The sequence below is a fragment of the Myotis nattereri genome (genome assembly GCF_964212035.1).
Source record: "Myotis nattereri genome assembly, chromosome: 8".
NCBI lineage: Eukaryota > Metazoa > Chordata > Mammalia > Chiroptera > Vespertilionidae > Myotis > Myotis nattereri.
This window is the reverse complement of record NC_138083.1, coordinates 70,263,955-70,291,876: the sequence shown is the minus strand read 5'-3', so window position 1 is coordinate 70,291,876 and position 27,922 is coordinate 70,263,955. Positions and strand designations below refer to the sequence as shown.

The window sequence follows — 27,922 nt, the reverse complement described above, 5'->3', positions numbered from 1 at the left end:
AATTTGCAGGGGTTTCAGAGTCAGATTCCGAGAAGTGGAAATGGCCTGGCTAACTAATGTTTGAGAAATAAGAGGTGCCCCTTCTGAAAGACTTTCCTTGTTTCTTCTTGCAAGTTTTGAAGAGTTTGGACTTTATCTTGGGGAGCTATCAAAGGATTTTGAGCAGTCGGTTGTGTGTGTCATGAGTGTGTGATGTGTGCATTTGATTGAGATATGGTTTCAGAAAGATCAGGGGTTTTGTTGTTCTCTGTTGGCGTCAGCACTTCTCCAGTCTTTCACACGGCAGCCATTCCTTTGATTCAAAAATATTTATTGAGCATCTACTGCATGCTAGGCATTGTGTAGGTGGCAAGGAATTACGTCCCTGCCCTCGTGGCTTGTATCCCAAACACATGCAAAGGTATATTCGTGGAGAGGAATGCAGTCTGGTACAACTGGAACTTAGTATTAGAAAAGACCCATCAGAGAGAGTAAATATGAGGCCCAGATCATGTAGGGCCGCTGCATTGCACACTCTTGGAAGAACCATTCACTTAGACAACACCAAGAAGAAATGGCCAGGTAAGTAGGAGGAAACCTAGGATTGTGTAGCACTGAAAGCCGAACTTTCATTCTCAGCTTTGCGGGGATTTCAAATTAAGTAAGTTAAACATTGAAGTGTCCTTTGGATAAATAAATATAGAGGTCATTGGGGACTTAATTGAGCAGGTTTGGTGAAATGGTGGGGGCAGAATCTATAAGAGTGGCAACTTCCAAAGGTTCAGTGTAATTTATCAGTGGGATGAGGAGAGAGTGGGATATGAGAAAGTCAAGACAAAAGTGTAGGCAGCTGAAAGGAGTTTGTGAGGGGGGAGAGAGAGAAGGCTGGAGCGATTGGGGAAACAGGTGAAATCTTTATAAACACAAGCGACCTGAGCAGATTTAAATGCTGATGGCAAGGAGAAGTGAGGGAGAGGCCGAGGGAATACAGAAGATGAAGGGGAAAATCAGTCGCGCAACTTCCCTGAGGTGAGAGTGGATGAGATCCACAGCACAGATCCTTTAAAAAGAGTCTAATGGCTTCTGCTATTTTTGGAGAAGTGGGAAGCAAGGTGGATGCTGAAAAGAGTGCCACCAGTATCATGCAACAAGAAAAAAATAAAAGGTGTAAATGTGGAAAGTTATATTTTCATTATTGGCAGATAGCAGACATTCATTGAACTAATATTATGTTAAGTATTTTTCATGCACTAGTCTCAATTAATATGACCTTTACAACAATGCTGCTAGAACACCTCCTTATATTCCCAGCTTATGAATGAAGAAACCAAGGAAAACTGCTTACACAAGGTCACATAGGATTTGAATCCAGGTCTGCCTGAGCCCGGAGCTTTTAGTCTTTTTACTTATTTATTTATTTATTTGATTGATTGATTTTTTACAGAGAGGAAGGGAGAGGGATAGAGAGTTAGAAACATCGATGAGAGAGAAACATCGATCGGCTGCCTCCTGCACACCCCCTACTGGGGATGTGCCCACAACCCAGGTACATGCCCTTGATCAGAATCAAACCTGGGACCCTTTGGTTTACAGGCCAACACTCTATCCACTGAGAAAAACTGGTTGGGGCTGGAGCTTTTAGTCTTAATGACTATCTAGATGACAGGATTGTCTGTCTATGATATGATTATCTGATGAGAAAATTCAACAGAATTAAGTTAAAATAATTAGATAGAGGATTAAGTAAACAAGCAGCTACAAGATAGACAATTGTATTACACAAACAATAATAGCCCGAAAATGTAATTGTAGGAGAAATACAGTGGCAATATGAAAAATAATACTAGGGATAAACATTAGAATAAATATGCCCAGGCTAGCCAAATAGAACAAGAATTGGCTGGAGGAAGGAGGCAGGGTGAAGGACAGGTGTCTGGGTGAAGAGGAGATACTTTTTTCCCTTGAGAAAATCAGGATATTAATATCCAAAAGGGATGTAAAAAACCAGATGTTTGTCATAAGACAGAATGAGAAAATATGCAAAGATGTTGTCTGATGTTTTAATGATATTAAAAAACTGCAAACAGACTGGTTAAATTATGGTGCAGTCATGTAATGGGTACTACTAGCCATTAAAAAAGAATGAAGTGGGAACTGTTACAGGATTCCGGGCCGGAGGAATAGGGAAACTGAGACCGGAAAGTTAAAACAAGGCCAAACAGTGTGGGCAGTTTGCAGTCAGCTTGTAACTAACAAGCCATTATCTTCCCCAGCCAAGGACACAGAGCAAATGGTTAATGAAACCTCCCTAATGAGAGAATGCAGAAAGGGGAAAGGAAAAATAGGGCCATTTTACTCCCTAAGCAGAGAAGCCAGCAGGCTCAAGGCTTGGCAAGATAAAGTTGCCAGGTGCTTTTCATGAATTCTGGGAAGGCCACAACAAAGTAAAACAAGGGACCTTGAGAGTTAGTCTGTGCCAAAATAGTCAGCAGAGGAATTCTGAAGCCCACAGGCAGGAGGCTAGATAACCCTTCAAACCCCCACCCAACTTGCTCTTCAGATTAGCTGAGAGCTGGTCTGCGCTTCATTAGCCAGGTGTATAGGTTTGCTTGCTTTGCTTTTTTCAATAAAGATTTATGCTTTAATAAATTGGTTTTTCACAATGCAAAGTCTAATATAAATAAATTTATTTATAGAGAAAACAAGGATCGAGGTTGGGGGCAGCCCTTTCCCACTGGCTCAGGGGGCTGTCCTGTCAGGTAACTCCTCTCTGGTGTCGGTGAGAGATGCCTATAACAGAACTATCTATCATAATAAAAGCATAATATACTAATTAGACCAGACAGCCTAACGACCTTCCGGATGTCCTTCCGGACAAAGCCATGGCTGCGAGGGCCGAGTCCCTTGCACGAATTTCGTGCATTGGGCCTCTAGTGTATATATAAGAGAAAGATGTTTAACATCATATGGCTAGGTATGAAAAGCAGATTACAGTATGTTCCTATTTTTTACTCTTTAGATGTATGCATACATACTTATAGAAAAACAAGTTTGGAAAGATGAGTTCTTCAAAAAAAATTTTATTAAAAAAAAAGAAAAAAATTATTTTATTTTTAATTGTAAAATACCCATAACATAAAATTTATCATCTTACCCATTTTTAAGAGTACAACTGAATAATGTTAAAGGTATATTGTTGTGCAATTATATTCATATTGTGTATAATCTATCTCCTGAACTTTTTCATCTTGCGAAACTGAAACTTTATACCCATTAAACAACAACTTCCTATTCCTGCTCCCTCCCCCCTGCCACCACCCAGTCCCTGGCAACCACCATTCTGTTTTCTGTTTGTATGAACTTGACTACTCTAGATACTTCATATAAGTGGAATCATATATTTGTCTTTTTGTGATTGGCTTATTTCATTTAGCATAATGTTTTCACAGTTCATCTATGTTGTAGCATGTGTCAGAATTTCCTTCCTTTTTAAGAATGAATAATATTTCCCTGTCATCCCAATATACCAAGGTTGTGGGTTCAATCCCCAGTCAGGGCACATACAGGAATCAACCAATGAAAAGTAAGTGGAACAAAATTGATGTTTCTCTTTCCCTAAAATCAATAAATAAAAATATTAAAAAAGAATGAATAATATTCCAAAGCATTTTGTATATACAGTGTATGTATATACACATTTTGTTTATTCATTCCATAGTTGGACATTTGGGTTGCTTCCTGATTTGGGCTTTTGTGATAATGCTGCCATGAACACGAATGTACTAGAAAGATAAATTCTTTATGTCTGTGTCACGAGATCATGGGGAGACTTTTATTCTTACTGCATTATTTTTCTTTTTTTTTATTAGCATGAATTGCTTTCATAATCAGAAAAAGCAGTATGGATATATTTACCCTGTTTGAGGAGATGGAGGACTATAGGTTATAAAGAAAAATAAAGAAAAAAAAAAAAAAAGCCTGCCCTAGATCAGTGGTAGCAGGAATGGGATGGAGGGGCAGATTTGAGAGACATTTCAGGAGTAGCAACAGGATTTGACAATAAGAGGTAGAGGAGACGGGTGGAGGAACCCTTCCCTCCTATGGTGAGAAGGGGCCATCAGTCCTGGAGGGGGTGGAAAGCCCGAGAGCCACCTGAGCCTTTGTTCAGGAGCTTGGACTTTTTCCTGAAAGCTGAGGGAAGCCATTGAATGGAAGGGAAATGACTTAATCAGAAATGTATTGTAGAGAGTCACTCTGACTCTCCCTCCAACCCATTTTGCAAACTAAAGCCACATTTTGCCAAATTTCCCTTTGTGTCCCTTAGGCTTGAACCTCTGTTAACTTCTTTTTATTTTGAGATGAAGCATTAGTGCTGAAAGATACATATGTATTCTTCTAAATGCACCTGGAATATTTTAAAGTCCAATTTAGATTACATTGATTTCTAATTGTGTTCAGTTTTATTTCAACAGCACAGTCTCCTGTAAGTTTACTTTCTATGTTTAATAGGGGAAATATGAAAGTAAACAAGAAATATAAGTAACTCAAGTTAGAGAACTTCAATTTATTGCAAATATCGTTGACACTTTCCTTTTGAGAGAAAAGGGCCAATACAAAGTAAACAGTGTCATATTAAGTAGGTATTACAAAACAAAAATTCTTAAGAATCCATATGAATTCAGCTCATTACCATTTCTCCGCCCACAAACCTACAACCTCTCTCTGCTTCCTGAGTGCCTCAGAGAGAGAGAGAACTGTTTTGCTAACATTTGTAAGAGTTTTGCAGTTTTTAAGAGTTGAATTTCCAAATGTCAATCCATGATCTCATTTATTCCTCAAAACAATTCTATGAGGTAGGGATTATCATTCCCATTTTCAGATGAAAAAATTGAAGATCAGAGGATTCCAGAGATTTCCCAGGTCCTACATTTAATAAACCTTGGAGTTTGAATCCAGGTTTTCTTTTTATACCAGAGGTCCAGTGCACAAAATTTGTGCACTGGGGGGGGGGGGGTGTCCCTCAGCCCAGCCTGCACCCTCTCCAATCTGGGACTCCTCGGGGGATGTTCCAGGAATTGGGCCTAAACCGGCAGTCGGACATCCCTCTCACAATCCGGGACTGCTGGCTCCCAACTGCTTGCCTGCCTGATTGTCCCATAACCACTCCCCTGCCAGCCTAATCGACACCTAACTGCTCCCATGCCAGCCTGGTCACCCCCAATTGCCCTCCCTTCCTGGCCATCTTGTGGCAGCCATCTTGTGACCACATGGGGGTGGCCATCTTGTGTGAGGGTGTGATGGTCAATTTGCATATTACCTCTTTATTATATAGGATAGCTTCTTATTATGGAAAATATTAAACACTAGAGGCCCGATGCACAAAATTCATGCACAGTGGACAGGAGGGGTCATCCCTCAGCCTGGCCTGCAACCTCTCCAATCTGGGACCCCTCGGGGAATGTCCGACTGCCTCTCGCAATCCGGAACCGCTGGCTTCTAACCGCTCCCCTGCCTGCCTGCCTGATCGCCCCTAACTGCTCCCCTACCAGCCTAATCGCTCCTAACCTCCTCTGCCTCGCCCCACACCTGGGACCCAGGATTCCCTCCTCCGGCCGGTTGCAGGCACCCAGGACCTGGGTTGGCTTCTCCCGGGCCGGCCGCAGCTGCAGGGGACTGTGGGAGGGCGACTTCACCCAGGCTGCAGCCGCAGACACCTGGGACCACAGGGCGGGCAGCTTGTCCCTCTCCTAGGTCACAGCTGCAGGCGCTGGTGCCTGGGACTGCGAGGTAAGCAGCTTGTCCCTCTCCGAAGCCGCAGGTGCAGCCACTGGTGCCCGGGACCGCGGGGTGGGTGACTTGTCCCTTTTCCAGGCCACAGCCTGGCTGGTCCCCATTCCTCTCTCATTTGTGCCTGGCTGGTCCCCATTCCTCTCTCATGAGCTCATTTGTGCCTGGCTGGTCCCCATTCCTTTCTCCCCAGTGTTGAGTGTCTGAGCTATTACAGTGTGATGGCATGAGGGTGTGATGACCATTTGCATATTAGCTCTTTGTTATATAGGATGTACAAGGCTACAAAGGATATTATAATAAATACCTATACCCAATTCCAGCTTCAACAGTTATCAACATATGGCCAATTTTATTTCATATATACCCTCATACACACCCTCCCTGCCTTAGATTATTTTAAAGCAAATCTTAGACATCATATTTCATTCATAAATTCTTTAATATGCATACCTAAGAGATAAGGACTTTTTCTCTATAATCACAATATCATTATCATACCTAAGAAAGATAGACAGTAGTAATTCCAAGATGTTACTTGATATCCCTTTGATATTCAGTTTCTTCAACTATTTGATAAATGAGTGTTTTTTTCCCCTTTGTTTGAATTGGGATCCAAACAAGGTCCACCTGTAACAGCTAATTGATTGTCTTAATCACTGACTTATAGCAATTTCTCTCTCTCTCTCTCTCTTTTTTTTCCTATTCTCCTTGCCTTTTATTTGTTGAAAAAATAAGGTTGGCCTGACCATCATGGTGCGGTTGAGTGTTGACCTATGAACCAGGAGGTCACGTTCAATTCCTGGTCAGGGCACATCAATAGGCAGTAAAATTCTAGTTCTCTAGGTGTTGTGTGATATTAAGATTAATCATTGGATTCAGGTATTGTTTGTATGCTCTATCCAATATAAGTTTCTCACCAGTCTTTTATGGAATGGTTTTAGTAGTTATTCATGACCATTGCCTAAATCTATTACTTCATTAGGGGTTGCAAAATGAATCCAGGCTCTCTGATTTCTTTTGCTGTGCAGATGCTCTTTATTTTGATGTAATCCCGTTTGTCTATTTTCTTCTTAGTTTCCTTTGCCCTAGGACAGCAGTTCTCAACCTATGGGTCGCGACCCCTTTGGCGGTTGAACGACCCTTTCACAGGGGTTGCCTACGACCATCCTGCATATCAGGTATTTACATTACGATTCATAACAGCAACATTACAGTTATGAAGTAGCAATGAAAATAATAATATGGTTGGGTCACAACATAAGGAGCTGTATTTAAAGGGCCAGAAGGTTGAGAACCACTGCCGTAGGAGATGTATCCATAAACATTGCTCCAAGAGATATCTGAGATTTTGCTGCCCGTAGTTTCTTCTAGAATTTTTATGGTTTCCCGACTTCATTTAAGTCTTTTATCCATTTTGAGTTTATTCTTGTGTATGGTGTAAGTTGGTGGTCTAGTTTCATTTTTTTGCACATACCTGTCCAGTTTTCCCAGCACCATTTATTGAAGTGACTGTCTTGATTCCATTATATGCTCTTGCCTCCTTTGTCAAATATTAATTGAGCATATGGCTTGTGTCAATTTCTGGGAGTCTCTGTTCTGTTTCATTGGTCTGTATGCCTGTTCTTGTGCCAGTACCAGGCTGTTTTGATTACAGTAGCTTTGTAGTACATTTTGAATGATTCCTCTCTTTAACCAGCTGTTGTTTTTAATGAATTCTGCCATTATTAGTCCTGGTCACATCAGGGAGAGGACGTTTACTTTATTTTTTTTTAAATTGTTATGTATGGATTACTGTGCATCAATTGACATGAATAATATCACCAAACCCTGTTGTTGGACATATACATGGTTTTTCAGCTTTTTGTGTTGTAAGTGGTGTTATAGTGATTTTCTTTGCAGCTAAATTTTCTCTAATAAGTATGTTTTAATCCTGACTTTTGAGGAATTCTGCCCCTTTTCACCCAGAGGCCTGGATTTCTGTCTGGAGACGATTATAGTACCATATTAGAGGGCATGTGGGCATTCCAGCCCTAATTTTGGTTTTGGGTTTAGCTCCATTTCTTCTTGTGGGCCACTCAACTGAGTTTAGATAATGTTTAGTGCTTATTATCCAAAAAAGTTTGGATTGTCCCAGAGAATCACGTGTAATGGAATTTGTCCTGACGTGATTTCTTTTTCCAATTCACATAGCACTTTGAACTTTTCTTTTTATAGCATTTCTCATAAATGATCCTCCTCTATAATTACTTTTGCACTTGTTTTGGTCTGCTACTAAACCTCTAGCTAGTTGAGGACAGAAACCTACATTAGACCAGTGGTTCTCAACTTTCCTGATGCCGCGACCCTTTAATACAGTTCCTCATGTTGTGATTGACCCCCAACTATAAAATTATTTCCGTTGCTACTTCATAACTGTAATTTTGCTACTGTTATGAATCATATGTAAATATCTGATATGCAGGATGTATTTTCATTGTTACAAATTGAACATAATTAAAGCATAGTAATTAATCAAAAAAACAATATGTAATTATATATGTGTTTTCCAATGGTCTTAGGCGACCCCTGTGAAAGGGTCGTTCAACCCCCAAAGGGTCGCGACCCACAGGTTGAGAACCACTGCATTAGACCTTTATTTATCCTAACATAATGGGCACTCATTTTATGTCTGTGCAATAATATGACTTTCTTCTCTTATTACATAGCTATCTTCCATAACACTTGCCTTTTTTTCTAAATATTTTTTTAAAAATATATTTTATTGATTTTTTACAGAGAGGAAGGGAGAGAGATAGAGAGTTAGAAACATTGATGAGAGAGAAACATCGATAAGCTGCCTCTTGCACATCTCCTACTGGGGACGTGCCCGCAAGCCAAGTATATGCCCTTGACCGGAATCGAACCTGGGACCTTTCAGTCCGCAGGCCAACGCTCTATCCACTGAGCCAAACCGGTTTCGGCTCTAAATATTTTTTAGAAAAAATAAGTATAAGTATATTTAAAATAAGTATATTTAAAAATAAGTATAAGTATATTTATACTTATATATATTTAAATATATATATAAGGGAGAGGGAGAGAGAGATAGAAACACCAATGATGAGAGAGAATCATTGATTGGCTGTCTCCTGCATGCCCCCCCCCCCCCCCCACCACTGGGGAGCGAGCCTGCAACCTGAGCATGTGCATAATTGAACTGTGACCTCCTGGTTCATAGGTTGACGCTCAATCGCTGAGCCACGCCAGCTGGGCCATAACTTCCTTTAAATTCATTGTTAGTGGAGGGTAGTCTTCTAGGCTCTTCAATAGATTAGATGCCACATTAGAGTAAAAAATCTTAAAGTTTTAAAAGGTAATTTTTAAACATAAAATTAGACTAGTATAAAGAAATCCCCATTACCCATCATCCAACTTCAATAATTATCAATACATTAGAGCCAATTTTGATTTGGGATGAGGGTAGAGAAAACGTAAGGACTTTGGGGTGCTCATTTTAATTTGTGGGGAAAGAAGCAGGGATGTATGGTGGCAAGATTGGTCACCCAAAGACGAACCTGCCTATGTACCTCATGGGGTTGTCGTGAAGGCTACATGAGTTGACATGAATGGGGCAAAGAATAATGCTCAGCACATAGTAAGTGTGACTTAAGTGCCTCACTGCTTCCACCATTACTGTCATTGCCATTACTGCCACTACTGCATAGCCTGAGGGAGCTGAGTTTGGTAGCCATGGCACTTACTAACTAACTTGGTGACTTTGGACACCAACATTTCTGAGCTGCAGTTTCTTTATCTAAAGAAATGGGAGTGATAATAGCATCTCATATACCACACTAGGCAATGAAATTATTCATGCACATGTGTTCTGGGGTAATTAGCAGTAAACACAATTTCCCAGAGTGGTGTTCTGGACTGAGGGACGGTGCTTCTGGAGTTTCGGGGAAGCCAGACTTAGTCCTTTTATGGACTCTCCTTCTGATGCTTCATATTAGTGGGCCCCAGAGTTCTTTTTCAGCCTAGCAAATAGACATTGTAGTGCAGCAAGCTTCGTTTCCTTTTGCAAAATGTTTGTTTCTAAAGCATGGAAATAATTTTGCTTTATATAGCTTGTCCATGTATGTACAAGAAATGAAATACTTATCAACCAAGTTGATAAAGGAACTAAAAATAGTTTTTCTAAGGAACTGTTTGAGGGGATTAGTATTGGAAAAATTTTTGCAGCAGAATCTGTTCCACCATCTTTGAAATATAAACACTGTCTTCACTTGTCTGTATTTTTCTTTACAACACTTTGCTCAACTCCTAATTAAAATAGCTTTCCCAAAGGCAGAATTCCTCTAAAAAAAAGTTTTTTAATGAAGACTAAATTTTAAACACTTTCTTTTCTCCTCAGTACTGTAAAAGAATTCTATTTATGCAGAACATTCATCCAAACCACACGCATACAAGTCTGTCTGAGATAAGAATTAGTAGATACTGTGGGAAGAAGTGGGCTATCCCTGATGGTTATAATAAATGTCTGCAGTGTTTGTTTGGAAGGACGGTCAGCTGTCACATCTCCTGGGTATGAGAGTTGTATAAATCCAGGTCAGAAAGTCAGTGCCCTAAACTTAAATTCTCAGGAAGATTTTCTCTTTTCAAATGACCACTTGCTATCAGGTTTGACTTTTTAAGTTTGATTCTTGTTGTTTCAGTAGTAAAAATTTGGCCTTTTCATTTGTGATTTATAGCATCTGGTACTTTTATAAACTTCTTCAGTCAAACAAATTAAAGACCCATTCTCATCCTCAAATAACAAAAACAAATAAATACCAAGTGCAGTCTTACCTCAAAAAGAACAATCCTAATGCCATTCGTTGGCCCGAATGACATATGAACTCTTAACTTTCCATAGACTGTCCTGTTTAAATGTTTTACTACATAGTCTCTTTTCTTGACTCCCCCTCCCTCCCCCCCGGATTTCAGTATACAGACAGTCCTCGGGTTACGTCGGGCTTGACGTACGTCGTTTTGTGGTTACATCGCCATCTCCCATTTATTTATTAAAAAAATAAAGTTCCGTCATTTCTACGTATGTACGTACATATGTACTTTATGTTTGTTTGTTTTTATTTACCACAAGTAAAGGTCAGGAATTGTTATCTTTCTTTTAAATTTTTTTTACTGTTTCACTTCATTACTGCTGTGTATGTGCTCCATGTGAGTGATGTAGGTGGGTTCTGACTTAGGGCGAAAATTGCGTTACCTCATACTGTAGGAATGGATCTCCGACATAACCCGAGGGCCTACTGTATTTTGTTAATATTTCTTTTCAAAGGATCTAGCACAAAACATATCTTAGTAGTCATCTAGCCAATGTTGTATTAAAAGATATGCTACTTTAGCCCTAGCTGGTTGCTCAGTGGTTAGAGCATTGGCCCATGGACCAAAGAGTTCTTGGGTTCGATTCCCAGTACATACCTCGGTTGCAAGTTCCTCAGCCCTGGTAGGAGCACCTGTGGGAGGCAACTAATCAATGTGTCTCTCTCAGATCAGTGTTTCTCTCTCTCCCCCTCTTCCCTCCCATCCACTCTCTCTCTAGAAATCAATGGAAAAAATATCCTCAGGTGAGGATTTAAAAAGAAGAAGAAAAAGATACACTACTTTTAATTTAAATTGCTATTTAAATCTAATTTAAACTTCTAAATTGAGAGAGTTGGCAGGAAAAACTTTGGATTTTTTATAATTATGGGAATTTTTTACTTTGATGTGTATTTATGTCTGAGTGAAAAGAGAGAGGTCTAAATGTACTCCTCGATCTTCCTTGTTAATCACTGGGAAGTGAAATTTGGAACTAGTTCTAAGTTCTGAAGGAATTGGGGGATTTTACCCAGTATCTGTACCTTATTTTTTTATGTGCTGGAACTTCAGAATCAATATTTTTTCTTTAATTTCAGCATGTATTGAGTGTTTACATATGTGCTTTGCATTTTGTTGGGTATTCTGCATATTTGGTTCATTTAACTCTCACAGAAGCACTGTTAGGTAGATGTGATTTAAATACCTAGTTGCTTAAACTGAAAACCTTCTTCCTTGCTCTCTCTCACTGTCTTATTCACACACAGTTCAGTTTGGTTACATTGCTATAGCAACAAAACACCCCCTTCTCCACGATTCAGCCTGTGAGCCATCAGACAGCAACAGCAGCCTCCTCACAGGTCTCCCTGATTCCTTTCTTGTCCCACAATAAGATTTATGCTTGTATATCTAAAACTAATGCAGTGTTGTATGTCAAATATGTGTCAGTAAAACTGAGGTAAGGGGAATGAATACTAAGAGAAACAAAGGTCAGGGTTAAAGGACAAATGATCAAAGGCCTTAGATAGAACTGTATAGTTGTGCTGTCCAATATGGTAGGTAGCCGTTAGCTACCTGTGACTTTTTTTTTTTTTTTAATGTATAGGGCGTAATGTCACAGGAAGGCCATAGTATTCTGCCACCCATGAGGAGTAAGCGCAAGTTGCTGTTGGATGTGTTGTACACAGAGAAGCCATTCTTCAGGCGCTCTGCTCTCTCCACACCCTACCTGTGACTTTTGAGCCCTGAAATGTGGCTGTTCTGAATTGAGATGTGTTGTACCACATTAGATTTCAAAGACTTTGTGCAAAGAGAAAGAATATGTCATTAATCATTTCATATTGATTACCTGTTGAAATGATAATGTCTTAGAAATACTGGGTTAAATAAAACACTTAAACTATATAAGCTATATATTAAAGTTTACAAAGGTTTTATGTATGTATACCTATTATGTATGTATGCATGTATGTATGTATATAAATGTTCACATAGCAGCCAGGGTGATTTGAGGGGGGGCTTTTTGAGATAATTGCAGATTCATATGCAGTTGTAGAAAGTAATACAGAGCGATCCATGTACCATTCACCCAGTTTCCCTTAATAATAGATCTTATCTCAAATGTCACCTCCTCGGGGCAGCCTTCCCTGACCACTGTAAGGTAGCCTGCTCTCCCCACTTCACTCTCCTGTCCCTCTACTGTTTTCATTTTCTTAATTGAATTTGATACTGTCTGAAATTATCTTACTTAATTTCCCTTTGTCCAGTAGAAGGTGAGCTAAAGAGAGTGGGAATCACCTTACTGATTATCTTTGTTACCTACAGAACATGTGACATTTTCTTTTTCTAAGAGTAGGGTATCAAAAACTGTTTCAGCCTGGGTGGTGTTGCTCAGCGGTTGAATGTTGACCTATGCACCAGGAGGTCACAGTTGGATTCCCAGTCAAGACACAGGCTGGGTTTCAGGCTGGATCCCCAGTGGGTGATATGCGGGAGGCAGCCAATGAATGATTCTCATCATTGATGTTTCTGTCTCTCTCCCCCTCTCCCTTCCTCTCTGAAATCTATAAAGATACAAATCTTAAACATTGTTTCCATTTTGGGTTTTAGGAATCTAGTGAAGCTTATATAGTTTAAGTGTTCTATTTCAACATCTGTATTTTTGACATGGTGCCAGAAATTATTTAACCTTTTACTGTGCTGTATTTATTATTGTTGATATTATTAAATAAGAAAAGATATTATGGATAGAATTATTCTCAGTGTCATAATTGGAAATGTTTTTGTTTTTATTAAAAACAAATAAGCAAACATAAAAATGTATTGAGAAATCATTTTCCACCTCCCTTTTTTTCCTTTTAAGAAACTAAGGAATAGCACTGGCCGGGTAGCTCAGTTGGTTAAAGCATTGTCCTGATACTCTGAGTTGTGGGTTTGATCCCCGGTCAAGGCACATACAAGAATCAAACAGTGAATGCATAAATAAGTGGAACAACAAATCCATGTTTCTTTCTCTTCCTCTCTTTCTCTCTCTCAAATCCTAAAGAAATTACAAAATAATTCTATATATAAATTATTAAATCTATTAAAGTGTTTACACGGTTGCTGGATATTAAATCAATATACAAATCAATTATATTTCTATATACCAGCTGCAAATAGAAAATTAAATTTTAAAAAATACTCTTTACAACAGAATCAAAAATAGAAGGTCCTTATACAGAAAATCATAAGACTTCATTGAAAGACATTAAAGAACACCCAAATAAAGGAAGAGGTAGATCATGTTGCAGATATTAGAAAACTCACTACTGTAAAGATATCGGTTCTTTACAAAACATGGGGGTGCTATGCTAGATTAGAGGAGAGTTAAGAAATAAACAGTCAAGTTCAAGTTAGAGTTCGTTATTGGATTCTATATCCATAAAAAAAAGGAAAAACCTTCCTTTCATTCTTACCCTTCAGCTACCCTTGAGAGACCTACCATTATTTCCAATTTCTCATGCACCCTTCTAGAGATACTCTGTATGTGTAAAAGTAAATATGCACAGTGTTTCCTGTTACAAATGTAGTAGTATTAGTATACTGTTCCTATTGTTCCACATCAGGCTTTTAAAAATAAGTATTTTGGATATTTTTGTATCCCTAAATAATTATCATTGTCTGTCTAAATTATTGTGCCTATACCTACTTCTATGGTTTAGAAGGGTCTTGGTTTATTTAACCTATCTGTTATTGATAGATATTTATATTATTTCTAATCTTTTGCTGTAATACACTCGTTGAATACACATTTCACACTTGTGAGTATATGCTTTTATGATAAAATCCTAAAAGTGATTTTGCCAAGGCAAGTAATGTGTGAATTTATTTGGTTGCCAAATGATATTATACCAATGTCTGACTACATCACAAATGGATGAAAATTCCTGTTTTCTAACACCAAACAGTGTATTATCAGACTTTTGATATTATCCAGTGGTAGAGGAAAAATAGAATATCAACTGAAGTTGACTACTTTCCATATATTCAGAATTGTATGTATTTTCTTTTCTGTAAATTCCCTGCTCATATTCTGACCTTATTGTCCCCTTGGGTTATTGGACTTTGTTTTATCAATCTCTAGAAGCTCTTTATAGATTAAGGAATAGGTTATTCATCATATGAAATACATTTTTTCCCAAATTTGACATTTCATTTTTACTTTGCTGATCATTATTTTTGCCATGCAAAATAATTTTATTTACGCATTGTCAAGTTTATCAGTATTTTCTTTAATGACTTCTGTATTTTATCTCATATTTGTAAAGGCCTCCCCCATTATGAAGTTATAAAATGTTGTACTCTGAATTTTTCTAGTACTTCTATGGCTTGATTTTTTTTGCATTTAAATTTATAGATCCACCAGCGGTTATTTTCAGTGTGAGATTTGACTCTACTTACTAAGCGTACCTTCTCAGCTAGATGGAGAGATTAATTTTGACTGTGGGAAAGAAAAATCTGGCAGAGTCTTGATCATCTTTTAGGGGATAGAATCTCTTAAATCAAAGTAACTGGAATAAGAACCTGAAGTCAAAGCTCCCTCTTCCCCACACACAGCAGGTGGGGAAAACGTCAGTTTTAAACTGAGTTCTTTTTCAATATTCCTTTTCATTTCCCCAAACCTACTATTACTGCAGTAACATAGGCCTCATGATGCGTTAAGATTTTGATCTCATTTTTGTCCCATTTTGAAGTTGCTAAGTTTCTGATGTCATGAAAGGGCACACCTTCATTTCGTTTATAAACTCTATCTAAATTGTGATGTAGCATGAGTTATAATGAATTTTATGATCATCAGTTTCAGAAGGCTCACCTTTTTGGTTTCTGATCCCAAGGCCACCTCATCAAGTAATCTTACTTATTTATTTTTGTTTTTTGATTAATCCTCACCCAATGATATTTTTTCCACTGACATTTTTAGAGAGAGTGGAAGGAATGGGGAGAGACAGAGAGGAACATCGATGTGAGAGAGACACATCAATTGGTTGCCTCCCACACATGCCCTGGCCTGGAGCCAGAGATTGAGCCTGCAACCAAGGTACATGCCCTTGACTGAAATTGAACTTGGGACCCTTCAGTCCAAAGGCAGAAACTCTGTCCACTGAGCCAAACAGGGCCAGTGATCTTTTTCTTTTTTTTTTAACTTTCTGTGACTCCCCATCTATTTATCTCTATATATAAAAGCCTAAGCAACTGTTCCACTAGTAGCTATGACACACACTGACCACCAGGGGTCAGACATTCAACACACAGGCATGAAAACATGGAACAGACTGATGAATCTCAGAGGGAAGGGGAGAGAGGGGAGGGAGGGAAGAGATTAACCAAAGATCTTACATGCAAGCTACAGGCCAAAACCGGCAGTCCAACATCCCCTGAAGGGTCCCGGCAGCTGCAGGAGCGGGGCTGCCGGCAAACAAGGGACTGGGGGCCATGGTGGGAGGAGCCAGGCAGAGGTGTGGAGGATGGTCTGAGACCCAACCCTGTGCCCACCGCAGCCTCGCAGCCCACAGGTTCTTTCAAGGTGCACGAATTCATGCACTGGGCCTCTAGTTGTATTATAAGATAGGTTGTGAGCACAGGAGGAAACACACCTTCCTTATCATGACTTCACATTCCTATCATTGTTCTGGACATAAACATACAAAACTTAAAAGCTTTGAAACTGTTCAATCTTATCAATGGAAATAGAATCAGCAAGCATTTTTCTTTATTAGAACTTGTGGTCCCTGCTATGCTAATTGGTCTTGGGTGAATGATATTAACTTTGACCTAGAAACTCAAGAAAATATATTAAAACATCAGTGTAAAACTACTTATCTCATCATTTTAACTAAAGCAAGAGTTTTCATGTGTTTGTGTTTTTTTCTATTCTGTATATTCGTCTTATTTTTGGGTGCGTCCTATTTGCTAGGCATTGTGCTAGGTGCTGGGCTACAGAGTTGAATAAAGAATATACATTCTCCATATGGACAGAAATATAACAAGTATTCATAATGTGCTGTGCTGAGAACTATAATTGAGGTGCTTACTAGGTATTGGTCAGAGTTCTTAGTAGCAAATGACAAAATCCATTCTAGCTGTATAAGCAGAAAAGGTAGCTTATAGAGTCTCCAGGAAGTTGATGGATCTGGGCTTGAATGTTACACAAATTGAAAAAAAAGCAATCAGGGACCATGTTCCATGAGAAGTGCCCAGCCACACTAGGGGGACTGTTTTAGAGAAAACACCACTGCAGCCTTGACTCACTTCTTCAGCACAAATGACATTTGATATTTGACATCAGAAATTAATGCCCTAACACAGCCTTATAGCATGAGCTTGTAATTTTCTTTACTGTCTCCAGGGCGGTTAGGGGCAGTTAACCCAATTCATGATCTTTACGTTCCTTGTGTCCCTCATTGGTCTGCACAGCAACCGTTGAGTTTGCAATAGCTTTGCCTTCAGTATGGACTTTGCTTCAGATGACCATAGATGATTATTTTTAAAACTCTTAACGCTGCATGCCTTTGACTGCTAGCATTCCATCCTCTAATGCAGGGGATTGCGAAACCATGACCTGCAGGCCAAATATGGCCTTCCACTTGTTTTTGTAAATTTATTGTAACACAGCCATGTTAATTTATTTGCACTATTTCTATGGCTGCTCTTGCACTATAGCTATAGGGTTGAACAGTTGTAAGAGGAGCTACCTGCTGTATTAGTTTTTTAAGATAATCATTGCCCTGGCTGGTATGGCTCCGTGGTTAGAGTGTATGGAGGCAGCCAGTCGATGTGTCTCTCTCACCTCTCTCTCTCTCTCTCTCTCTCTCTCTCTCTCTCTCTCTCTCTCTCTCTTCTCCCTTCCTCCCTCACACTCTCTCTGAAAATCAATGGAAAAAATATCCTCTGGTGAGAAGCAAAAGAGAAAAGAAGAATCAGTTACTTGTTCAGTGAGCTACTCCATGTGTAAGTGGGTCCTAAGAGACTAGGCCAGGCAGTCAGTGTCCGTATGTTCATTCTGGATGTCTTGCAACTCCCTGAATAATATCATGTCCTCATCAAAGTTCCTTTCGGACATTCCAGTCAAAAACGTCAATTGGTGTGCCAGCGCTTATAACTACATTCAGTGCTCTGAGCCTGTCTTGATTGTTAGAGTCCGAAGAGCCTATTGGCTCTGTTTCTGTAATTAAATATTTCTTTTTTTTTTTTTGCTTTTTGCTCTCTTAAAATGTCCCTTCTAGTCCTCAGCTTCAGATGGTGTCTCCATGTCATAGAAGATTCTATTATTAGAAGTCTAGTAAGCTCTCTGCCATAATGTATGGATAATCTTGAGAAATGGCCAGAAACTAATGGCTGTTGAGGAGTACTTAGAAGATGAGTCTGTCCTGTAAGGTGATTAAATCAGAATCATCCTTGCTGATATTTGCAAATAATGAAGTCACTGGTTGGGTGCATAAGCATTATAGAGACCATAGTTCAAGTATAACTTTGTTCTTCTCTTGTTTGAACCTATATAATAACTCAGTCCAGACTGAAGTCATCTGGTCTTATTCCCCATCATACAAGGCAGTAGCCTGCGTCTCCTACCACGGGATCTGAGGGACAGAGAAGTCACAGTGTCATTGTTCCTCAGGATTTTCTTTTTTCACATTCACGCTGAGCTTGTTGGTCAGCTTCCTAGTTCCTACTTTTGTTCTCTTTCTAATTTGTTTACATTTATCTTCAAGTATGTCATCTTTTTTTTTGTTCTCCTACTTGGTACTTTTAAAGGCTTATAGAAACATTAAGTACCTACAGTTTTCTTATCTCACTGCCAACAGCCTTTGTCCACCAGTGGCGGGGGAAGGGTCCCCTTTAATCTTTTTCAAGTCAGCTCTCTTAAAGACTGGTCTGCCTCAGGCCTGGAATTTGTTCCTGGCTAAGAGTTTTTCTCTGTGGACACAATAGCCTCTTTGCAGCTTTAATAACAGTCTGTTTATTATAAATCATGGCATGGTTGCATGGTTGCACATTAGTTTGAAGTTACCTTTGGACTATGGGCTCATAGCCTTAATCTTTTTTTTTTTTTTTTTAATATATTTTATTGATTTTTTACAGAGAGGAAGGGAGAGAGATAGTCAGAAACATCGACGAGAGAGAAACATCGATCAGCTGCCTCCTGCACATCTCCCACTGGGGATGTGCCCGCAACCCAGGCACATGCCCTTGACCGGAATCGAACCTGGGACCCCTCAGTCCGCAAGCCGACGCTCTATCCACTGAGCCAAACCGGCCTCGGCCATAGCCTTAATCTTGACTTAATCTTTCATTATACTAAAATCCACTGGATGTATAATTATCATCAAGCTGCCAGGAGCAATATGATCAGTCATGGGAAATGAGAAGAAAGCTCTGGGGTCCTTTTTCTGTCATTGTCTCCTCAAAGCTTTTAAAAGAGGGCTCTGGCTAAGCTTGGAGGCTGTTCAGCGCACTTCCCTTTGACCGGAGGGTCCTGCTTCATCCTCCCAGGATTCTATCTGGCCTTTCTAAAAATCTTCCTTTTCTTCCATTTTATTTCCTTTTCTTTTCCTGGGATCTGCTTCTCTCCTTTCTTTCATTATTCTTGCCAGGGCTGACCAGCAACCCCTGAACAATGCATGAACAGATTACTCTGACACAGTTTCACTGTGAAAGAGAACTGCCTGTGTGGTTAGCCTTTTATTGTAGCAGCAGTTTGAGATAAAGTTTATCTTTTAGATACAATCAGTAGGGTGAGTCATCTTGGGAGGACACATGTGTTTACATTGTCCTCTAGGCAAGGGCATCCAGGGATTAAGCATGAGGATTCCAGTAAACATCCGGGGGTCTGCACATGCACAGGCTTGTTTGGAATGGTCAAGGAATAATTAGGGGCGCCGCCTTCGACGCTCCCCTAAGTGTCCCCTAAGTCGGAATTCTGATAAACAGGGCAGGCGGCCTTCCACACACTTCCCTTTTCTCAGAATGTCCTCCTTCTAAGCTTTCCAACCAAGTCTTACACTTCCCCACATCCTATATAATAAAAGAGAAACATGCAAATTAACCATCCCCCCCACTACGCTCAAGCCACGCCCACCAGTCAATCAGGAGCGAGTATGCAAATTAACCCAACTAAGATGGCCAAGGCCGGGGAGCTGGAGTGAGCAGGAGGCTTGGGTTGCCCTGGGTGATAGAGGAAGCCAAGTTTCCTGCCTGCCCTTGCTGGCCCTCGGCTCTGCTCAAGGCTGCAAAGTTTCAATTATAGAAGATAAATAAATCCCAGGAAAAAAAGGAGAGGCTGGGAGCTTGGGTTGGCGGGGGGTGTGGCCAGCCTGAAAACAACCATCAGCCCCTCACCCAGGCTGGCCACACCCCCATGGGGTGAGGGTCCGGGCTGGGGGGCTTGGCCAGCCTGCAAACAGCCATCAGCCACTCACCCAGGCTGGCCAGGAACCCCAGCGGGACTCTCACCTTGATCCGGGACACCCTTCAGGGCAAACCAGCCGGCCCCACCCATGCACCAGGCCTCTATCCTCTATAATATCCTATATAATAAAAGGGTAAGATGCAAATTGACCCTAACAGCAGAATGACTAGTCACTATGACACACACTGACCACCAGGGGGCAGACACTCAATTCAGGAGCTGCCCCCTGGTGGTCAGTGTGCTCCCACGGGGGAGCTCTGCTCAGCCACAAGCCAGGCTGACGGCTGCCAGTACAGTGGTGGTGGTGGGAGCCTCTCCCGCCTCCTCAGCAGCACTAAGGATGACCGACTGCAGCTTAGGCCTGCTCCCCACTGGCAAGTGGACATCCCCCAAGGGCTCCCAGGCTGCCAGAGGGATGTCTGACTGCCAGCTTAGGTCCGATCCCCCGGGGAGTGGGCCTAAGCCAGCAGGTGGACATCCCCTGAGGGTGCACAGGCTAGGCTGAGGGACACCCCCCGAGTGCACAAATTTTTGTGCACCAGGCCTCTAGTATTATGCTTTTCCTGATCATTGCTGTCATCAGGTAGCTTGAATATGGTTGCGGTGCCTGAACAGAGCTTAGGGACTTCATTTCCTCCCACTTTCAGGTGTGCCTTCTACAGTGGGAAAGGTCCCAGTGCCCACCCCCTGTGTCAGGCACAAGCTGGCAACACACCTCCTGGGCCAGACCTTGGGAGTAGAGGGCAGGTGCAGGGCCCCGGAGACTATGCTTAGAGGGCAGAGTGTGGGTCATGTCTCTCTCCACTGTTTTCAATGGCCAGACAATGTGTTTGATATTTTGAATGTTTCCATTTTTTCACTGTTATAAATCACTGCTATAAATATCTCTCTCACTTATAAGTCAGTGTGTATACATATTTGTGGCACTTGGTATATATCATCCAAAGGAACTTAAAAATAGCTTTTGGTCTTTTTCTTTTTATGGAAGTAATACTATGTTTTTATTATAAAAATAATGCTTTTTAGAAAAATTTAAAATACCAATAGACTGAAAGAAAATAAAATTATCTTCAGTGTTCCTAATAGTTTGTCATCTTTTTATGCAAAATGCTGTTTTTCCTTTTTCAAATATGAAACCCTACAGTATACATCTTAACATGAAAATGAGACTTTTTTTCATGTCATTAGTAGTAAAAGGTTAAAGTCAGGACTGCGCAGGTAGGCTAAACAGCCATCTCAGAGGGTGAATAAAGAAAACTTAAATTTATTTAAGGAAAAGGGCATGGGGGGATGGGGATATCCAAAGGGAAGGGCTACACAGCACTGAGCCAAAGGGTACTGGGTCCATGATGGCAGCAAAAATATACTCAGGACAGTGAAACAAGGGCATAGGACAGTGATGGCGAACCTTTTGAGCTCGGCGTGTCAGCATTTTGAAAAACCCTAACTTAACTCTAGTGCCGTGTCACATATAGAAATTTTTTGATATTTGCAACCACAGTAAAACAAAGACTTATATTTTTGATATTTATTTTATATATTTAAATGCCATTTAACAAAGAAAAATCAACCAAAATAATGAGTTCGCGTGTCATAGGTTCGCCATCACTGGCATAGGAGAAGCAGCAGGAAAGTCGAGGCGGGGCTGCTTTGGCTCACTGAGAAGTCAGAGAAAAGGGGGCCTTGGAGACAGGTTCAGGGGGTGAGCCTGGGAGGAGCTGCCACTGCCCATTGCTCCCCTGGTTGCAAATCTCATGGGGACTTAGAGGTTAGGAGATACGTGCCTGGGGGAGGGAGAGGGGAAGGGAATGGCAGGGGCGTGTCCCTGGAGGGAGATGGTCACTGGCTCCTTTGTCCTGAGCATATTTATTTCTCTTTCAGGGTCGTGGTCTCCACTGATGGGTTGGTGCCAGGGCATGTGGGGTCATTAGTCAGTGTAGCTGGTCCTGAGGTAGCCACTGTGTCACTTGTCTGATTTTGCTGCTTTTCTGAACCTGACATATACCCGAGGCCCAGTTGTTGTCTTGAGGGAGAAAAAGGTCAGGAGGTCTAAACTGTATGACTAGCTAGGGCAGTGGTTCTCAACCTTGGCTGCACATTAGAATCACCTGGGAATCTTTTTAAAATCCTGATTTCTGGGCCTCATCCTCCGGAAATTCTGATTCTTTGTTATGGGGTGCGGCCACAACATTAGTAACAAAGAAACAGACCTGTGTGGACAAAAGGGGCCACATGCTGACCTGACAAGCTCAGGAGAGGCCTGCATGGCAGTTTTGGGATGTATCTCTTTCATAGCAATGTTTCTCTCTCTTTCTCTGCCACTCCCTACCTATGTGGACGAAAGGGGCCACATGCTGACCTGACAAGCTCAGGAGAGGCCTGCATGGCAGTTTTGCAGACTCAGAGACCTGGAGTAACCACAAAGGATGGTCTGAAATTAAACCTTAACTAGGGGCAGTTATGGTGGGCAGTTGCGTCCTGGGCCGATATCTTCACTGATAAGGTCAACCTTTACTGTAACTGAGCCTATCTGTCTTTTTGCATCTATGATAACATTTCCTTGAAATGTCTGGGTAACTTGTGATTTCCCTTTATCTGGAGCCCCTGGGGCAACCAGGTGTGCTAAGCCCAGGACAGATGCAGCAGATTCTTTCATTTGTCATGTTAATTGTTCCTACACCCACCTAAGTATGTGTCCATCATTTTACTTTTTATCCTATCACAGAGGTTTCCCCCACTTCGCTTAATCCCACCTCCTTAAATGTGTCACCAATGAATTTCATGTATAAATACGGATGTAACCCTGCCATTCTCCGGAGCACTATCTCAATTCGTTGAGGTTCTGCTTCCCCGGCATATGTCGACAGTTTGGCTCAAATAAACTCACAAAAATTCTTTACAGGTTTCAATGTTTTTTTACGTTAACACCACTCTCTAAAAATCAATGAAAAAATAGGTGAGGATTAACAAAAGTAAATAAAAAGATTTCAATATGAAATATCAAATTGCCTTATAGGAATGTTAAGGCATTTTCCATCTAAACACCTACATTTTTCCATATCTCGGTAACACGGGTATTATCATTACAAAGAAATCTCTGATAAGGCACATTTAAAGCAGAATTTCTATTCTCTGGATTTCCTTTCTTCTGAAATTTATATTTATGTTATAAATTTATGTTATATCATGGTTACGGTTTATTAAAGAAAAGAGCTCTGGTTTTTGTTTTGATTTGTTTGAGATATTTTTATGCAGACTAGAGGACCAGGCTGGAGGCCCGGGGTGGGGTGAGAGTGGGGTGGGGGGCTTAAGGGGGGTCAATGGGGGGGGGGGGAAAGGGGACATATGTGATACTTTCAACAATAAAGAATTATTTTTAAAAAATTATGATTAAGCCCTGGCTGGTTTGGCTCAGTGGATGGAGCGTCGGCCTGCAAACTGAGGTGTCCCAGGTTTGATTCCTGTCAAGGGCACGTGCTGCCCAGGTTGCGGGCTCAATCCCCAGTGGGGGGCTTGTAGGAGGCAGCCGATCAATGATTCTCTCTCATCATTGATGTTTCTATCTCTCTCTCCCTCTTCCTTTCTCTCTGAAATAAAAATATATTTAAACACACACACACTTAAAAAATATATATATGATTAATTGCCCGGCTTGTGTGCTCAGTGGTTGAGTGTCAGCCTATGAACCAGGAGGTCAGGGTTCAATTCCCTTTCAGGGCACATGCCCAGTTTGCAGGCTCCATCCCCAGTAAGGCGGTTGGGGGGGTGCAGGAGGCAGCCGATCAATGATTCTTTCTCATCATTGATGTTTCTATCTCTTCCTCTCCCTTCCTCGCTCTGAAATCAATTTAAAAAAATGTAAAAACCAAAACTATGGTTAATATAGCATTGACAAGTTGACCTGCAAAATTTTTCTAAAATAATTTACATTTCCACTGTGTATAGACATGTTTCCTTTCTTTACCCTCACTAGCACTTTCCTCCTGAAAGTGCCCTTACTGAAAGCTTATCTTAGAGACCTTTTTGTTTGTCTTCTGATAGGCTCCCTTAGCAGAGGGGAAAGAAACAAGTTAGTCCCTTCTGTTCCCTCTTCCTAAATTAACCGTCCAGCATCACCCTTCACACTGTAAACCTTTCTTCTCACTTACTGCCCTTTTTCTCTATGCTGGTACCTGTCTGCGTTGTGTGACAGGACTGAAAGCCCCCAACAATTTAGCCAATATAGTACGTGATGATTAACAGTCAGTTTTCCCCTTTGGAATTAACGCCTGGCTCAGGGGAGATGGCTGATCAGCATTGCTTTTGCTGTAAAAACAAGGCAGCTTTTAGAGATAGGCTGTTTTTTCCAAACACATTTGTTGGCAAAGGTATATGTAACACCTTCTTCGAGTTACAACTGTGCAGAAGGCTCTGCACATCTTTTCCTTACAGGCAAACCTCTCCTGTTGGGAATGCGGGGGGGGGTGGGGGGGGGGGCGTTGCGGAGGGCATTGCTGATTTATGGAACACTACAACGGCTTCTGCCCCAGAATTGGTCGGTAATAAGACATCTTTTATTTGTTTGGAATGTGTATGCGATTATATATTGTTTGTGGATCTGCTTTTAAACCTTTTTATCATCCTATGTAAACTGTGTCATAAGAAACATTCTCTTTGTAAGTCTTGAGCAGGGCTCAGTGTCATACCAACAGTGTACTACATGTTAAAATAGAGACCTCATTCAGGTGCTTTTTGCATTTCAGTTGTATTTTTTTTTATAGAATACACATGTATTAGAATTTAATATCTGATTCACGCCTTAAAAAAATGATACTATGTAGTTTAAACTTATAGACAAATGAATTAAAGTCAGTTGTTCTTGCCCTGGCCAGATAGCTTGGTTGGAAAGGTTGTGGGTTCGATTCCTGGTCAGGGCACATACCTAGGTGTTTCGGGTTTGACCCCCCACTCAGGGTGGATACGGGAGGCAACCAATTGATGTTTCTCTCACATTGGTGTTTCCCACTCTCTCTCCCTTCCTCTCTCTCTAAAATTAATAAAAACATATCCTTGAGTGAGGATTTAAAAACAAAAGTTAGTTCCTCTTAAAATGTCGTTTCTTTTTATAATCTTTTAAAATTCATCAACTTAAATTAAGCACCTTGAGGGCAACAAGTGTTAGGGAGTGGGTCTGGGGGTGGTGTGGGGAGGCGATGTGTTCGGTGAGTGTCCAGGAGCAAAGCACTGCTCACTTGAAGCTCAGAGATTTGTCATCCAAATATGTGCAGATTGCTGGTGCTGGAAATAGTTTGAACTTAAGTAAACAGCTTCTTCCCCCAGTTGCCGCTTGGCCATTGTTCCGCTGCCAGAAGAGCCCGGGAGCAGCATCTCACACCAGGCTCATGGCATTTGTGCCCAGCTCTGGGGCTGCTTCTCTGCCAAGCAGTGCCGTTAGCTTACCTGTCAACTTGAGAGGACCCAGGCGCTTCAGTTCCCCACTTTTGGCTTCACGCTTACAGTCTGTTCTACAGCTTTACAAACTTGCCTCTGCTCTAGAGGCACACTGAGCTAAGATTCCTGTCAACGATAAAAAGCCTTGGGCCACATGGCCTTGACTGAAGTAGATTTAGGAGATAGACATTCTCTTTTCAGGGCAGAAGCACCCACGGCTCATTCCTTTCTTTTGGAGCCAAGAAGAGCAGCACTGGCTCTGGGAACTGCTGCAGGCTGCCGTGCTAGCAGCTGATCTGTGTTATGCCAGGCAGGCAGCTGACATTTGAGCAACTGAGGACATTCCATGGGTTATTACTCTCTTCCTTTGGAGAAAATAAAAACTCTTGCTTTGGCAGCATTCATTTAGTGACTCTTACGTCAAATGTCCATGAGGAGGATGAATAACTTGACATTTTATTCTCAAGGGGATAGATGATAAGGGATGAAGAAAGTACTACTGGATTCTTAGGCACATTATCTAACTTTTCTTAGCTTTAGTTTTTTCATATGTTAAGTGAGGATAATCTTGTCTCTCCTGTTTCGTGGAGTTGATGAGGAAGTTGATGTAAAAGTACACATCTGGACTGTACCCCACCAGTGGGATGTAAGGAGAGGTAAGGTGGTGGAAAGAGTCTCCCAAGCCTGGCCTACTTGGTGACCTTAAGCAAATGGCTAATGTCTCTCAGCCTCAATCTTTTCATCTGTAAAATGGGAATAGCAATACCTGTCTTGCAGGAGTGTTACAAAGATTAGAAATAACAAACATAAAAGCAATGACAAATGGTAGACATAGTCAAGTGGCAATAATAGTTATTATTACATTTAATGTGGAGATATTCACACTGGGTAGTTTAGGATTCTTCACCTGGAGAAACCGGTTCAGTTTGTAGGTGTCAGGATTAGCAAAAGACCCTGCTAAAAACTGACAGCCATAACTGATGATAATAGATAATATTTTTAAAAAGTAATGCATGCACATCATTTAAAGTCCAGATATGCATCATTATTCTGCTTAACCCCTTACCCTGAGGGAGCCATTTTAATTTTTTTGTTTGTTAATCCTCACCTGAGGATATTTTTCCATTGATTTTTAGGGAGAGTTATAAGGGTGAGGGAGAGACAGAGAGAAAATATTAATGTGAGAGAGACACATCGATTGGTTGCCTCCTGCACTCGCCCTGACCAGGGCTGGGGATCAAACCTGCAACCTAGGTACTTGCCCTTGACCGGAATTAACCCAGGACCCTTTAGTCCTCAGGTCGACACTCTATTCACTGGGCCAAACCGGCTAGGGCTAATTTTTTTTTGCTTTTAATTCTTTTGGTGGTTACCTCCATTTAAATTACCTCCATTTCTTTTTAAAAATTAATTCTCTTTTTTGTCCAAATGGTACATGCACATAGTTTTGCTTCATTCTTTTAAAAATCAAATATAATTAAAAACTTACACTAAAAATCAGCTATCCCCTACCCTCACCCCTCCAGTCCCCTCTCTCCTGTTCTGTTCCCAAGAGCATATACTATTGATTCTATTAGCTGTTTGTTCTAGTATTTTTAACATATCCTAAATATATGCTTATATAGCTATATCTTTTTTAAACATTTTTTATTGAGGAAATTTTCAAACACATAAAAAATTAAAGAGAATAATATAATGAACCTTCATGAACCACTCATTACCCAGCTCCAAGAATCAAGACCAGTTTTATTTCATTTATGACTACAGCCATTCTCCCCCTATTACTAGATATTATGTCATTTTATCAATAACTACTTTAGCAGGTATCTCAGAGAATAAGAGAACGCGCGCGCACACACACACACACACACACACACGTGCTGCCATAATCACCTATCACATAATTAATAATCGCTTATTATTAGCAAAGATCTCTAATTAACTCTTAAGTATTTTTTTTGTTGTTGTTGTTCAAATCAGATCCAAACCAGGACCACACACCACCATACTGCTCTTCTTTATTCACCAGATTTAGATGTTACCTGTTGACCAGCACGCGAGGCTTTAGCTTTTCTATAACCACCACAGACTCATACATACTTCTCATGCTACTTCTCCTAACCCTTTTCTCTCAGGATCACATTGGGAATTAAAATCTGTGTTATGGGACAGCAAACATTATTTACTGCTGAGCCAGTCACATTCTAATTATTTTTCCTTTCTGTTTGACTACGTTTCCTGGACTTCATAATAAGGATTTTTTTGTTCCTTATTGCCAAGGCTTTCCATACTTTCCTGTAGACTTTCAATACAGTTTTCAGCAGACCTATCAAACAGCCCATCAGTTCTGTTTCCCTGAAGCCTCCCACCCTCCTCCTGTGGTCAGACGGGCACTCTCTAGGCCTGTGAGTCAGCCAAGGTCCAGAGCTGCCCTCATCA

At 40.8% G+C, this 27,922-nt stretch overlaps 1 protein-coding gene across 3 annotated transcripts in view; it reads left to right on the top strand.

Annotated features, from left to right (window-relative positions):
• PKIG (cAMP-dependent protein kinase inhibitor gamma) overlaps positions 1-27,922 on the top strand; it is a 64,074-nt gene that overhangs the window by 1,319 nt on the left and 34,833 nt on the right. Inside the window, exon 2 of one of the 3 annotated variants that reach the window (XM_081097901.1) lies at positions 6,844-6,947. The exons of the other annotated variants lie outside the window; for them this stretch is intronic. The gene's annotated coding sequence lies outside the window, so the exon portion shown is untranslated. The remainder of the gene's footprint in view (positions 1-6,843; positions 6,948-27,922) is intronic. 3 annotated transcript variants of the gene reach the window in all.